The sequence below is a fragment of the Mobula hypostoma genome, chromosome 13, assembly GCF_963921235.1.
Source record: "Mobula hypostoma chromosome 13, sMobHyp1.1, whole genome shotgun sequence".
Lineage (NCBI taxonomy): Eukaryota > Metazoa > Chordata > Chondrichthyes > Myliobatiformes > Myliobatidae > Mobula > Mobula hypostoma.
Window position 1 is genome coordinate 96,468,326 of NC_086109.1, and position 13,356 is coordinate 96,481,681.

A 13,356-nucleotide genomic window follows, 5' to 3' on the forward strand; every position below is an offset into this window, starting at 1 on the left:
AGATGTTTGGAAATCCACCTTTTTATTCAGGTGTCTTCCCCCATCCTTTCCAGTCCTGATGAAGGGTCTCGGCCCAAAACATCGACTGTTGATACATTTCCACAGATGCTGCCCGACCTGCTGAGCTCTTCCAGCATTTTGTGTGTGTTGCTCTGGATTTCCAGCATCTGCAGTACCGCTCGTGTCTATGAATTAGATAATGATCTGATGTGGGAAACTGACTCTCTGTCACACTCGTTAAGCTTTCAGATTTCATGGACATAAAGATCAGAAAGGGTTGGTCAAATGTCCCTGGCCATTCCACTGTTTGAAACACCAGGGCACTCTGCAAATCAAAAAGGGTGAACATAGGACTGAAGGTGGTGTATTTGAAAGTGTGCAGTTCACTGAATAAAGTGGATGTACGTAGCACAGCTACAGACAGGCATGTATGACATTGTGGGCATCACTGAATTGTGACTGAAAGAAGATTATAGTTGGGAGCTTAACGTCCAAGGATAGATATTGTATTGAAAGGACAGGCATGTAGGCGGGGGTGGGGTGTGGTGGCTTTGTTGCTAAAACTGAAATCAAATCATTAGAAAGAGGTGACATAGGATCAGAAGGTATCCAATCCTTGTGGGTAGAGTTAAGAAACTGCAAGGGGAAAAGGCCCCGATGGGAGTTATATACAGACTTCTAAAGAGAATCCAAGATATGGTTCACAAATTACAATGGGAGATAGAAAATGCTTATCAAAAGGGCAATGTTACGATAGTCATGGGAGATTTCCGTAAGCAGGTTGATTGGGAAAATCAGGTTGGTGCTGGATCCCAAGAGGGGGAATTTCTAGAATGCCTGTGAGATGGCTTCTTAGAGCAGCTCATGGTTGAGCCCACTAGAGGGTCAGCTATTCTGGATTGAGTGCTGTGCAATGCACCAGAATTGATTAGAGAGCTTAAGGTAAGGGATCCCTTAGGGGACAGTGATCATAATATGATAGAATTCACCCTGCTATCTGAGAAGGAAAAACAAAAGTCAGATGTATCAGTATTACAATGGAGTAAAGGAAATTACAGAGGCATGAGAGAAGATCAGGCCAAAATTGATTGGAAAAGAACACTGGCAGGGAAGACAGCACAGCAGCAGAAATGGCCGGAATTTCTGCTCGAAAGGCAGGATGATGCAACTGTGACGAGAGAAGTCAAAGCCATAGAGAGGGCATACAATACAGCAAAAATCAGTGGGAAGTTAGAGGATTGGGAAGCTTTTAAAAACCAACAGAGGGCAACTAAAAAAGTCATTAAGAAGGAAAAGATGCAATATGAAGGCCTATAATATTAAAGAGGATATCAGAAGATATATAAAGTGTAAAAGGGAGGTGAGAGTGGATACTGGACTGCTGGAAAACAGTGCTGGAGAGGTAGTAACAGGGACAAAGAGATGGCATACGAAAGGTGATTGATAAGTTTGTGGCCTACAGTAGAAGGAGTCAATTTTAGAAAACCTAGCACATTTATTTTTCCTACATTTACACACTTAGTCCAGCAGTCATAGAGCATACGGATCCCTTCTTTGCAGAAGTCAGTGTCTTGAGCCTCCAGAAAGTGGTCCACAGCAGGAGTGATTAACAGGTTCGTGGCCTAAGGTTGAAGGAGATGAGTTATTAACTTCAAACTTTCTGCATTTTCACTCAAAGAGTTGAACTGCACGTACATTTAATGAGAGCGGTATAACTCATCTTCTACCTTAGGCCATGAACTTATCAATCACCCCTGCTGTGGACCACCTGGAGGTCCAGGACACTCTTGTTACATATATGTGCAGTTCAACTCTTTGAGTCATAATGCAGAAAGTTTGAAGTTAATAACTCATCTCCTTCTACCTTAGGCCATGAACTTATCAATCACCCCTGCCGTGGACACTTTCTGGAGGTCCAAGAATGCTCCGCGACCGCTGGACTAAGTGTGTAAATGTAGGAGGGGACTATGTTGAAAAGTAAATGTGCTAGGTTTTCTAAAATTGACTCCTTCTACCTTAGGCCATGAACTTATCAATCACCCCTGGCATAATCGTAATAAGTATTTTGCATCAGTCTTCACTGTGGAAGACACTGGCAGTATGGTGGGAGTTCCAGGTGTCAGCGGCATGAGGTGTGTGAAGTTACCATCACCAGAGAGAAGGTTCCTGGGAAACTGAAAGGTCTGAAGGTAGATAAATCACCTGGACCAGATGGTGTACACCCCAGGGTTCTGAAAGAGGTGGCTGAAGAGATTGTGGAGGCATTAGTAATGATCTTTCAAGAATTGCGAGATTCTGGAATGGTTCTGCATGACTGGAAAATTGCAAATGTCACTCCACTCTTCAAGAAGGGAGAGAAGCAGAAGAAAGGGAACTATAGGCCAGTTCGTCTGAGGTTGGGAAGATGGTGGAGTCGATTATTAAGGATGAGGTCTCAGGATACCTGGAGGCACATGATAAAATAGGGCAAAGTCAGCATGGTTTCCTTGGACTTTCAGAAGGCCTTTGACAAGGTGCCGGACATGAAGCTGCGGAACAAGTTCTGAGCCCGTAGTATTACAGGGAAGATTCTAGCAGGGATAAAACAGAGGCTGATTGGCAGGAGGCAAAGAGTGGGAATAAAGGGAGCGTTTTCTGGTTGTCTGCTGGAACATTGTTTCATTTGGCGGTATATGTGCATACAGTTGAACAAACAATGAATGCTGTTTCGTTTGGCGGTATTCATGTGTATGGTCGAACAATAAACGTTTCATTTGGCGGTTTACATGTGTATGGTTGAACGACAATGAACTGAACTTGAACTTGCTGTGAAGGTAGAGAGACCAAAACAGCCTAGAGAAGGTGTTCCCCTTTGGAGACTTGTGTCTTTGCATCATCAACAAACTTGGAAACGTTATTCTTCAGCCTTTCACACAATTACAGCTCCACACAGCACAGAAAAGGCCTTTCAGCCCACATTCTTCATGCTGACCCAGATGCCTTCCTGAACTAATCCTATTTGCCAATGTCCCTCTTTCCTATCAATGTACTTGGGGCCAAGTGCCCTTTAACTATTATTGTACACAGCTCGTTCCACATACCCACCATCCTCTGAGTGAAGTTCACCCTCGGCTCTCCCCTTTAAATCTCCCCCCTCACCATAAACCTATTCCCCACCCCCTCGGTTTTAAATCTCCCCCCTCACCATAAACCTATTCCCCACCCCCTCGGTTTTAAATCTCCCCCCGCACCATGAACCTATTCCCCACCCCCTATGTTTTAAATCTCCCCCCTCCCCATGAACCTATTCCCCACCCCCTCGGTTTTAAATCTCCCCCCGCACCATGAACCTATTCCCCACCCCCTATGTTTTAAATCTCCCCCCTCCCCATGAACCTATTCCCCACCCCCTCGGTTTTAAATCTCCCCCCTTACCATAAACCTATTCCCCACGCCCTCGGTTTTAAATCTCCCCCCTCACAAACCTATTCCCCACCCCCTCGGTTTTAAATCTCCCCCCTCACCATAAACCTATTCCCCACCCCCTCGGTTTTAAATCTCTCCCCTCACCATAAACCTATTCCCCCCCCCCCAGGTTTTAAATTAGTAAGTCTGCAGAGGACACGAAGGTTGGTCAAGCTGTGGTTAGGGAGAAGGTTGTTGTAGGTTACAACAGGACATTGACGGGATGCAGAGCTGAGCTGAGAAGTGGCAGATGGAATTTAACGTGGAAAAATAAGAAGCGATTCATTTTGGAAGGTCAAATAATGAAAGCAAAGCACAGCGTTAATAGCGGTGTGGGGGAACAGAGGGATCTTGGGGTCTACCTCCATAGGTCCCTGAAAGAGGTTGGAGAATCAGGAACAAGGAATTGAAATCTCTTTGTAAGTAATTGAGAGAAATGGGATTGGGAATGAGGGCAGGAATTCACCCAGAGATGATGGATTGCAGATCTCCACAAGGACTGGTCATGGTCTGTCCAAGGCTGAGATCTGGTCACAGTCTGTCCAAGGCTGAGATCAGTAGGTATTTGGCGAAGGGATGAAGGGAGATGGGTTAGGGCAGGGAGCTTCATGGGTACTCAGAGACTTACAATGACATTCTGGCTGAAGCGATCCCAGCCGCTACATTCATCGATCTCGACCAGATCCCGGGTCATGCTCATCCCAGGGCATTGAATAGAGGGAGGAGGCTGGGGTGAGGTTCCGGAGAGGGCACAGACTGTATCCAACAACAGGGGAAGGAGAGCACGGAGAATGTGTATCTGTGACACAGTGTTCAGAGTGTCACTGCACCAGGTGTGGGCAATGGGCAAGGTACTCAGTGAGGTGGAGGCAATGGGGACAATGGCAATGGACTGGGTGAGGGGGGTAATGGTGAGGAAACTGAGTGAGGTGGGGGGTAATGGTCAGGGAACTGGGTGAGGGGGTAACGGTCAGGGAACTGGGTGGGGGGTAATGGTCAGGGAACTGGGTGAGAGGGGTAATGGTCAGGGAACTAGGTGAGGTGGGGGGTAATAGTCAAGGAACTGGGTGAGATGGGGGGTAATGGTCAGGGAACTGGGTGAGGTGGGGGGTAATGGTCAGGGAACTGGGTGAGGTGGGGGTAATGGTCAGGGAACTGGGTGAAGTGGGGGGTAATAGTCAAGGAACTGGGTGGAGGGGTAATGGTCAGGGAACTGGGTGGGGGGGTAATGGTCAGGGAACTGAGTGAGGTGGGGGGTAATAGTCAGGGAACTGGATGAGGTGGGGGTAATGGTCAGGGAACTGGGTGAGAAGGATAATGGTCAGGCAACTGGGTGAGGTGGGGGGGGTAATAGTGAAGGAACTGGGTGAGGTGGGGTGGGTAATAGTCAAGGAACTGGGTGAGGTGGGGGTAATGGTCAGGGAACTGGGTGAGGTGGGGGTAATGGTCAGGGAACTGGGTGAGGTGGGGGGTAATAGTCAGGGAACTGGGTGAGGGGGTAATGGTCAGGGAACTGGGTGAGGTGGGGGTATTGGTCAGGGAACTGGGTGAGGTGGGGGGTAATGGTCAGGGAACTGGGTGAGGTGGGGATAATGGTCAGGGAACTGGGTGAAGTGGGGGGTGTAATAGTCAGGGAACTGGGTGAGGTGGGGTAATGGTCAGGGAACTGGGTGAGGTGGGGGGTAATAGTCAAGAAACTGGGTGGAGGGGTAATGGTCAGGGAACTGGGTGGGGGGGTAATGGTCAGGGAATTGGGTGAGGTGGGGGGGGTAATAGTCAAGGAACTGGGCGAGGTGAGGGGGGTAATGGTCAGGGAACTGGGTGAAGTGGGGGAGTAATAGTCAGGGAACTGGATGAGAGGGGTAATGGTCAGGGAACTAGGTGAGGTGGGGGGTAATGGTCAGGGAACTGGGTGGGGGGGTAATGGTCAGGGAACTGGGTGAAGTGGGGGGTGTAATAGTCAGGGAACTGGGTGATGTGGGGGTAATGGTCAGGGAACTGGGTGAGGTGGGGGGTAATAGTCAAGGAACTGGGTGAGGTGGGGGTAATGGTCAGGGAACTGGGTGGGGGGTAATTGTCAGGGAACTGGGTGAGGTGGGGGGTAATGGTCAGGGAACTGGTGAGGAGGGGGTAATGGTCAGGGAACTGGGTGAGGTGGGGGTAATAGTCCAGGAACTGGGTGGAGGGGTAATGGTCAGGGAACTGGGTGGGGGAGTAATGGTCATGGAACTGAGTGAGGTGGGGGGTAATAGTCAAGGAACTGGGTGAGGTGGGGGGTAATGGTCAGGGAACTGGGTGAAGTGGGGGAGTAATAGTCAGGGAACTGGATGAGTTGGGGGTAATGGTCAGGGAACGGGGTGAGGTGGGAGGTAATAGTCAAGGAACTGGGTGGGGGGTAATGGTCAGGGAACTGGGTGAGGGGGTAACAGTCAGGGAACTGGGTGAGGTGGGGGTAATGGTCAGGGAACTGGGTGAGAAGGATAATGGTCAGGGAACTGGGTGAGGTGGGGGGGTAATAGTCAAGGAACTGGGTGAGGTGGGGGTAATGGTCAGGGAACTGGGTGAGGTGGGGGTAATGGTCAGGGAACTGGGTGAGGTGGGGGGTAATAGTCAGGGAACTGGGTGAGGGGGTAATGATCAGATAACTGGGTGAGGTGGGGGTAATGGTCAGGGAACTGGGTGAGGTGGGGGTAATGGTCAGGGAACTGGGTGAGGTGGGGGGTAATGGTCAGGGAACTAGGTAAGGGAGGTAATGGTCATGGAACTGGGTGAGGTGGGGGTAATAGTCAGGGAACTGGGTGAGGGGGTAATGGTCAGGGAACGGTGAGGTTGGGGGTAATGGTCAGGGAACTGGGTGAGGGGGGTAATGGTCAGGGAACTGGGTGAGGTGGGGGGTAATGGTCAGGGAATTGGGTGAGGTGGGGGTAATGGTCAGGCAACTGGGTGAGGGGGGTAATGGTCAGGGAACTGGGTGGGGGGGTAATGGTCAGGGAACTGGGTGAGGTGGGGGGTAATGGTCAGGGAACTGGGTGGGGGTTATAATGGTCAGGGAACTGGGTGAGGTGGGGGTAATGGTTAGGGAACTGGGTGAGGGGGGTAATGGTGAGGGAACTGGGTGAGGTGGGGGTAATGGTCAGGGAACTGGGTGGGGGGTTAATGGTCAGGGGACTGGGTGGTGGGGGGTAATGATCATGGAACTGGGTGAGGTGGGGGTAATGCGGGACAGGGAACTGGGTGAGGTGGGGGTAATGGTCAGGGAACTGGGTGGGGGGTTAATGGTCAGGGAACTGGGTGAGGTGGGGGTAATGGTTAGGGAACTGGGTGAGGGGGGTAATGGTGAGGGAACTGGGTGAGGTGGGGGTAATGGTCAGGGAACTGGGTGGGGGGTTAATGGTCAGGGGACTGGGTGGTGGGGGGTAATGATCATGGAACTGGGTGAGGTGGGGGTAATGCACAGGGAACTGGGTGAGGTGGGGGTAATGGTCAGGGAACTGGGTGGGGGGTTAATGGTCAGGGGACGGTGGTGGGGGGTAATGATCATGGAACTGGGTGAGGTGGGGGTAATGCACAGGGAACTGGGTGAGTTGGGGGGGTAATAGTCAGGGAACTGGGTGAGGTGCGGGGTAATGGTCAGGGAACTGGTTGGGAGGGGGTAATGGTCGGGGAACTGGGTGATGTGGGGGGTAATGATCAGGGAACTGGGTGAGGGGGGTAATGGTCAGGGAACTGGGTGGGGGGTAATGGTCAGGGAACTGGTTGGGGGGATAATGGTTAGGGAACTGGGTCGTGGGGGGTAATGGTCATGGAACTGGGTGAGGTGGGGGGTAATGCTCAGGGAACTGGGTGAGGTGCGGGGTAATGGTCAGGGAACTGGTTGGGAGGGGGTAATGGTCGGGGAACTGGGTGATGTGGGGGGTAATGATCAGGGAACTGGGTGAGGGGGGTAATGGTCAGGGAACTAATGAGGGGGGTAATGGTCAGGTAACTGGGTGAGGGGGTCATGGTCAGGGAACTGGGTGAGGTGGGGCGTAATGGTCAGGGAACTGGGTGGGAGGGGGTAATGGTTAGGGAACTGGGTGAGGTGGGGGTAATGGTCAGGGAACTGGGTGGGGGGGTAATGGTCAGGGAACTGGATGAGGTGGGGCGTAATGGTCAGGGAACTGGGTGAGGAGGGGGTAATGGTTAGGGAACTGGGTGAGGTGGGGGTAATGGTCAGGGAACTGGGTGGGGGGGTAATGGTCAGGGAACTGGGTGAGGTGGGGCGTAATGGTCAGGCAACTGGGTGAGGGGGGTAATGGTTAGGGAACTGGGTGAGGTGGGGGGTAATGGTCAGGGAACTGGGTGGGGAGGTAATGGTCAGGGAACTGGGTGAGGTGGGGGGTAATGGTCAGGGAACTGGGTGGGTGGTATAATGGTCAGGGAACTGGGTGAGGTGGGGGTAATGGTCGGGGAACTGGGTGAGGTGGGGGGTAATGATCAGGGAACTGGGTGAGGGGGTAATGGTCAGGGAACTAATGAGGTGGGTAATGGTCAGGGAACTGGGTGAGGGGGTCATGGTCAGGGAACTGGGTGAGGTGGGGCGTAATGGTCAGGGAACTGGGTGGGAGGGGGTAATGGTTAGGGAACTGGGTGAGGTGGGGGTAATGGTCAGGGAACTGGGTGGGGGGGGGGTAATGGTCAGGGAACTGGGTGGGGGGGTAATGGTCAGGGAACTGGGTGAGGTGGGGCGTAATGGTCAGGCAACTGGGTGAGGGGGGTAATGGTCAGGGAACTGGGTGAGGTGGGGGGTAATGGTCAGGGAACTGGGTGGGGGGGTAATGGTCAGGGAACTGGGTGAGGTGGGGGGTAATGGTCAGGGAACTGGGTGGGTGGTATAATGGTCAGGGAACTGGGTGAGGTGGGGGTAATGGTCAGGGAACTGGGTGAGGTGGGGGTAATGGTTAGGGAACTGGGTGAGGGGGGTAATGGTGAGGGAACTGGGTGAGGTGGGGGTAATGGTCAGGGAACTGGGTGGGGGGTTAATGGTCAGGGGACTGGGTTGGGGGGTAATGATCATGGAACTGGGTGAGGTGGGGGTAATGATCATGGAACTGGGTGAGGTGGGGGTAATGCACAGGGAACTGGGTGAGGTGGGGGTAATGGTCAGGGAACTGGGTGGGGGGTTAATGGTCAGGGGACTGGGTGGTGGGGGTAATGATCATGGAACTGGGTGAGGTGGGGGTAATGCACAGGGAACTGGGTGAGTTGGGGGGGGTAATAGTCAGGGAACTGGGTGAGGTGGGGGTAATGGTCAGGGAACTGGGTGAGGTGGGTAATGGTCAGGTAACTGGGTGAGGTGGGGGGTAATGGTCAGGGAACTGGGTGGTGAGGTAATGGTCAGGGAACTGGGTGGGGGGTAATGGTCAGGGAACTGGTTGGGGTGGAGGGGTCATGGTCAGGGAACTAGTTGGGGGTATAATGGTTAGGGAACTGGGTCGTGGGGGGTAATGGTCATGGAACTGGGTGAGGTTGAAGGGGTAACGGTCAGGGACTGGGTGAGGGGTTAATTGTCAGGGAACTGGGTAAGGTGGGGGTAATGGTCAGGGAACTGGGTGAGGTGCGGGGTAATGGTCAGGGAACTGGGTGGGAGGGGGTAATGGTTAGGGAACTGGGTGAGGTGGGGGTAATGGTCAGGGAACTGGGTGGGGGGGTAATGGTCAGGGAACTGGGTGAGGTGGGGCATAATGGTCAGGGAACTGGGTGGGAGGGGGTAATGGTTAGGGAACTGGGTGAGGTGGGGGGTAATGGACAGGGAACTGGGTGGGGGGTAATGGTCAGGGAACTGGGTGAGGTGGGGCGGTAACGGTCAGGGAACTGGGTGGGGGGGTTATGGTCAGGGAACTGGGTGAGGAGGGGGGTAATGGTCAGGGAACTGGGTGAGGGGGGTAATGGTCAGGGAACTAATGAGGGGGGTAATGGTCAGGGAACTAATGAGGGGGTAATGGTCAGGGAACTGGGTGATGTGGGGGTAATGGTCAGGGAACTGGGTGGGGGGTAATAGTCAGGGAACTGGGTGAGGTGGGGGTAATGGTCAGGGTACTGGGTGAGGTGGGGGGTTAATAGTCAGGGAACTGGGTGAGGGGGGTAATAGTCAGGGAACTGGGTGAGGGGGGAAATGGTCAGGGAACTGGGTGAGGGGTTAATAGTCAGGGAACTGGGTGAGGGGGGTAATGGTCAGGGAACTGGGTGAGGTGGGGGTAATGGTCAGGGAACTGGGTGATGTGGGGGTAATGGTCAGGGAACTGGGTGGGGGGTTAATGGTCAGGGAACTGGGTGAGGGGGGTAATGGTCAGGGAACTGGGTGAGGTGGGGGGTAATGGTCAGGGAACTGGGTGAGGTGCGGGGTAATGGTCAGGGAACTGGGTGAGAGGGGGTAATGGTCAGGGAACTGGGTGAGGGGGGTAATGGTCAGGGAACTGGGTGAGGGGGGTAATGTTCAGGGAACTAATGAGGGGGTAATGGTCAGGGAACTGGGTGATGTGGGGGTAATGGTCAGGGAACTGGGTGGGGGGTGATGGTCAGGGAACTGGGTGAGGTGCGGGGTAATGGTCAGGGAACTGGGTGAGGGGGGTTAATGGTCAGGGAACTGGGTGAGGGGGGTAATGGTCAGGGAACTGGGTGAGGTGCGGGGAAATGGGGGTGAGGGGTTAATGGTCAGGGAACTGGGTGTGGGGGTAATGGTCAGGGAACTGGGTGAGGTGGGGGGTAATAGTCAGGGAACTGGGTGAGAGGGGTAATGGTCAGGGAACTGGGTAAGGTGGGGGTAATGGTCAGGGAACTGGGTGAGGTGCGGGGTAATGGCCAGGGAACTGGGTGAGGTGGGGGTAATGGTCAGGGTACTGGGTGAGGTGGGGGGTTAATAGTCAGGGAACTGGGTGAGGGGGGTAATAGTCAGGGAACTGGGTGAGGGGGGAAATGGTCAGGGAACTGGGTGAGGGGTTAATAGTCAGGGAACTGGGTGGGGGGTTAATGGTCAGGGAACTGGGTGAGGTGGGGGGTAATAGTCAGGGAACTGGGTGAGAGGGGTAATGGTCAGGGAACTGGGTAAGGTGGGGGTAATGGTCAGGGAACTGGGTGAGGTGCGGGGTAATGGCCAGGGAACTGGGTGAGGGGGGTAATGGTCAGGGAACTGGGTGGGGGGGTAATGGTCAGGGAACTGGGTGGGAGGGTAACGGTCAGGGAACTGGGTGAGGTGGGGGGTAATGGTCAGGGAACTGGGTGAGGGGGGTAATGGTCAGGGAACTAATGAGGGGGTAATGGTCAGGGAACTGGGTGAGGGGGTCATGGTCAGGGAACTGGGTGGTGAGGTAATGGTCAGGGAACTGGGTGAGGTGGGGCGTAATGGTCAGGGAACTGGGTGGGGGGTAATGGTCAGGGAACTGGGTGAGGTGGGGCGTAATGGTCAGGGAACTGGGTGGGGGGGGTAATGGTCAGGGAACTGGGTGGGGGGGTTATGGTCAGGGAACTGGGTGAGGTGGGGGGTACTGGTCAGGGAACTGGGTGAGGTGGGGGGTAATGGTCAGGGAACTAATGAGGGCGGTAATGGTCAGGGAACTGGGTTGGGGTTAATGGTCAGGGAACTGGGTGAGGGGGGTAATGGTCAGGGAACTGGGTGAGGTGGGGGGTAATGGTTAGGGAACTGGGTGAGGTGGGGGTAATGGTCAGGGAACTGGGTAAGGGGGGTAATGGTGAGGGAACTGGGTGGGGGGTAATGGTGAGGGAACTGGGTTGGGGGTCATGGTCAGAGAACTGGGTGAGGGGGGTCATGGTCAGGGAACTGTGTGAGGTGGGGGTAATGGTCAGGGAACTGGGTAAGGGGGGTAATGGTGTGGGAACTGCGTGAGGTGGGGGGTAATGGTCAGGGATCTGGGTGAGGGGGTTAATGGTGAGGGAACTGGGTGAGGTGGGGGTAATGGTCAGGGAACTGGGTGAGGTGGGGGGGGTAATAGTCAGGGAACTGGGTGAGGGGGGTAATGGTCAGGGAACTGGGTGAGGGGGTAACGGTCAGGGAACTGGGTGAGAAGGATAATGGTCTGGGAACTGGGTGAGGTGGGGGTGTAATAGTGAAGGAACTGGGTGAGGTGGGGGTAATGGTCAGGGAACTTGGTGAGGTGGGGGTAATGGTCAGGAAACTGGGTGAGGTGGGGGTTAATAGTGAAGGAAATTGGTGAGGTGGGGGGGTAATAGTCAGGGAACTGGGTGAGGGGGGTAATGGTCAGAGAACTGGGTGAGGGGGTAACGGTCAGGGAACTGGGTGAGAAGGATAATGGTCAGGGAACTGGGTGAGGTGGGGGTGTAATAGTGAAGGAACTGGGTGAGGTGGGGGTAATGGTCAGGGAACTGGGAGAGGTGGGGGTAATGGTCAAGTAACTGGGTGGGGGGTAATGGTCAGGGAACTGGGTGAGGGGGTAATGGTCAGGGAACTGGGTGAGGTGGGGGTAATGGTCAGGGAACTGGGTGAGAAGGATAATGGTCAGGGAACTGGGTGAGGTGGGGGTAAGGGTCAAGTAACTGGGTGGGGGGTAATGGTCAGGGAACTGGGTGAGGGGTTAACGGTCAGGGAACTGGGTAAGGTGGGGGTAATGGTCAGGGAACTGGGTGAGAAGGATAATGGTCAGGGAACTGGGTGAGGTGGGGGTGTAATAGTGAAGGAACTGGGTGAGGTGGGGGTAATGGTCAGGGAACTGGGTGAGGTGGGGGGTAATGGTCAGGGAACTAGGTAAGGGGGTAATGGTCAGGGAACTGGGTGGGGTGGGGGGTAATGGTCAGGGAACTGGGTGAGGGGGTAATGGTCAGGGAACTGGAGTGGGATGGGGGTAATGGTCAGGGAACTGGGTGAGGCGGTAATGGTCAGGGAACTGGGTGGGGTGGGGGGGTAATGGTCAGGGTACTGGGTTAGGGGTAATAGTCAGGGAACTGGGTGAGGGGGTAATGGTCAGGGAACTGGGTGAAGTGGGGGTAATGGTAAGGGAACTGGGTGAGGTGCGGGGTAATGGTCAGGGAACTGGGTGAGGTGGTAATGGTCAGGGAACTGGGTGAGGTGTGGGGTAATGGTCAGGGAACTGGGTGAGGGGATAATGGTTAGGGAACTGGGTGAGGTGGGAGGGTAATGGTCAGGGAACTGGGCGAGGGGGGTCATGGTCAGGGAACTTGGTGGTGAGGTAATGGTCAGGGAACTGGGTGGGGTGGGGGGGTAATGGTCAGGGAACTGGGTGAGGGGGGTAATTGTCAGGGAACTGGGTGAGGTGGGGGTAATGGTCTGGGAACTGGGTGGTAGGAGGGGAGGGAACTGGGTGGGGGGTAATGGTCAGGGAACTGGGTGGGGTGGTGGGGTAATGGTCAGGGAACTGGGTGGGGTGGAGGGGTTATGGTCAGGGAACTGGGTGGGGGGGTAATGGTCAGGGAACTGTGTGAGGTGGGGGGTAATGGTCAGGGAACTGGGTGGGGTGGAGGGGTAATGGTCAGGGAACTGGGTGGGGGGTAATGGTCAGGGAACTGGGTGAGGTGGGGGCGTAATGGTCAGGGAACTGGGTGGGGTGGGGGGGTAATGGTCAGGGAACTGGGTGGGGTGGAGGGTTAATGGTCAGGGAACTGGGTGGGGGGTAATGGTCAGGGAACTGGGTGGGGTGGAGGGTTAATGGTCAGGGAACTGGGTGGAGGGGTAATGGTCAAGGAACTGGGTGGGGGTGTAATGGTCAGGGAACTGTGTGAGGTGGAGGGGTAATGGTCAGGGAACTGGGTGGGGGGTAATGCTCAGGGAAATGGGTGAGGTTGGGGGGGTAATGGTCAGGGAACTGGGTGAGGGGGGTAATTGTCAGGGAACTGGGTGGTAGGAGGGGAGGGAACTGGGTGGGGGTAATGGTCAGTGAACTG

At 54.5% G+C, this 13,356-nt stretch overlaps 1 protein-coding gene across 4 annotated transcripts in view; it reads left to right on the forward strand.

The window, feature by feature from the left end:
• cilp (cartilage intermediate layer protein, nucleotide pyrophosphohydrolase) overlaps window positions 1-13,356 on the forward strand; it is an 84,182-nt gene that overhangs the window by 39,269 nt on the left and 31,557 nt on the right. The gene's annotated exons all lie outside the window — the stretch shown is intronic.